The 2,753-nt window shown below is 40.1% G+C and overlaps 1 long non-coding RNA gene across 1 annotated transcript in view; it reads left to right on the top strand.

Moving 5' to 3' along the window:
* Positions 1 to 2,753, top strand: part of LOC128251133 (uncharacterized) — a 43,590-nt gene that overhangs the window by 21,819 nt on the left and 19,018 nt on the right. The gene's annotated exons all lie outside the window — the stretch shown is intronic.

The following is a 2,753-nucleotide window of genomic DNA, read 5'->3' on the forward strand; positions in this document are numbered from 1 at the left end:
TGGGAATGGTAATTCCTGGAAAGTTCCAAGGATGATAGTTCCTGGAAAGTTCCCAGGATGAGCTACTCCCATTGGTGAAGACGTTTTCATCTTGTTGCTTAAAAAAGTCAACAGCAGATACAACGTCATCATCACTGCAATACTGATTTCCAGCCAAGTATTTTTTCATGTTGGGGAACAGATGATAGTCAGATGCGACCAAATCAAGAGAATAGGGACGGTGATCAACCAGTTCAAAGTCATAGTCACGCACAACTGTCATTCTTTTCTACTCTAGGCACAAGGCCCGAAATTTTGGGAGAGGGGGCCAGTCGATTAGATCGACCCCAATATGCAACTGATACGTAATTTATCGACCCCGAAAGGATGAAAGGCAAAGTCGACTTCGGCGGAATTTGAACTCAGAACGTAGACAGACGAAATAACGATAAGCATTTCAGCCGGCGTGCCAACGTTTCTGCCAGCATGAAGCACAGCAATCATTGAAATCATGGACAAGTATGCTGGAGCATTGTCCTGATGAAGCAAAACTTTTTTCATCACTTTTCCTGGGCATTTGGTCTTGATAACCTTTCGTAACTGCCTTAGAAAATTGGTATACTACTCTCTATTGATGGTGTGAAGTGACTTCACACTACTGAAGTCACTAAAAGGTAGCAAGTACTACAGTCACTATACCTAACAGTTTTCCACCAATACTACCACCACAACCGTATGACGATGTGTCTATAATAGAGATAATGTTTGTGGCAGTAAGAGCCAGTTTGGGCGTCATGTTGTGTTATGACCATATTCTGTTTATAGTTACATCAGTTTGATTACCATTAATGAGAAGAGGGGAAAATGTTAGAAACGATTGGACTCCGGACACAATATTATACTGTATTTAGTTTATGAATCTTTACCTCGTGAGTTGGAAGCCTGTTTGATTTGACTATATATTTTATTTCTACAAGGGTTGATAAAGTAAGTGGAGGCGCAATGGCCCAGTGGTTAGGGCAGCGGACTCGCGGTCGTAGGATCGCGGTTTCGATTCCCAGACCGGGCGTTGTAAGTGTTTATTGAGCGAAAACACCTAAAGCTCCACGAGGCTCCGGCAAGGGATGGTGGCGAACCCTGCTGTACTCTTTCACCACAACTTTCTCTCATTCTTGCTTCCTGTTTCTGTTGTGCCTGTAATTCAAAGGGTCAGCCTTGTCACATTGTGTCACGCTGAATATCCCCGAGAACTACGTTAAGGGGTATACGTGTCTGTGGAGTGCTCAGCCACTTGCACGTTAATTTCACGAGCAGGCTGTTCCGTTGATCGAATCAACTGGAACCCTCGACGTCGTAAGCGACGGAGTGCCAACACACAACACACATAAAGTAAAATAAAAAAATGAAAAATACCAGTAGACTAATATTGGAGGTCACATTCGATGACTGCTTCCTTCTCTTTCTACCAATTTAAGAAATCATTATGAGAGCGTCGTAGATTAGAAATAAAAAAGAATCTGCCAGTACCGTAGCTGTGGTGGGGACAGCGACGAAGTGGCCTGTCCCGGGCGACACTTTTATGGAGGTGACGTTTTGAGGTCTGCTGAGTAAACCTGTATAGGGGATGGGATGGAGCGCAATTCCAGGCGGCACACGCTCTAGCTACGCCACTGGATTCCTTTTCTTTTCTTTCATGTATTTGAAAAAAAAGTCACATGGTGTAAGAAAGCAATAGAGTGCTTATAATCTTCATAAGCAGTTTTAGACAGATTAAGTTTATGTTGTGTACAACTCGAACTTCAGTAGAATGAACTCTGTAAAGAAAGTACGGGCTGGCTAAGAGTTCCTGTAAGAGTAGAAAATCTGGGGACGCAGAGCTGGAAGAGGTGTTTAGTACAGAGTTTTAGATATCATGAACGAACTTTTAGGAAAAACAAAAAGTTACAAATTCCAACTATCACTTCACATCTCAAAAAAAAAAAAAAAAAAAAAAAAATTAAGGAAATCATTTTTCTTTTTTTTTGAAAGTTGTGGATATTTGGAAGTTTATAAGGTTTTATCTCCTTGGAACCTCTTTTAAGTTATCTTCTGCTAAATCAGTTAATAGTTATCGTCGTTGTCATCATCATCATCATCACCATCACCATCATCGTCATCATCATCACCATCATCATCGTCATTATCATCACCATCATCACCACCACCACCACCACCCTCATCATGATCATCGTCATCATCGGTTTCTTCTTAACAATTTCAGTCATCGTCGTCCTCGTCGTCGTCACCATTATCCTATCTATATCAAGATGGCATTCACTTCCAAAGTATTTAGACAGTCTTTTTCGCTGCCAAAAGTTATTTATCATGTGATTACGAATTCACCATGAAGCAAGGGCGGACCATTAAGTTTGTCGATCAATCAGAAACGAGCTGCTAATGTAATGACACAAATCAATAATATTAATTTGATTTGAACTTATTTTTTTAACCGTAACACAGAAATGCCTTTTTTTCTTTCATTTTTCAACTGTCAACAAAATCTTATCAAATTTGTGGTCGGTCTAAAGAGGTTTTAGAGTTGGTGATTACACACACACACACACACACATAGAGATAGAGTGTGTATATACTTGTGTATATTGTATATGTATACACACACACACACACACACACACACACACACACACACACACACATATATATATATATATACACATATACTCATACACACAAGCATACATACATATATATATATGTATATATTGAACGCCACG

This window comes from Octopus bimaculoides, chromosome 2 (genome assembly GCF_001194135.2).
Source record: "Octopus bimaculoides isolate UCB-OBI-ISO-001 chromosome 2, ASM119413v2, whole genome shotgun sequence".
In the NCBI taxonomy this organism is placed as follows: Eukaryota; Metazoa; Mollusca; class Cephalopoda; order Octopoda; family Octopodidae; genus Octopus; species Octopus bimaculoides.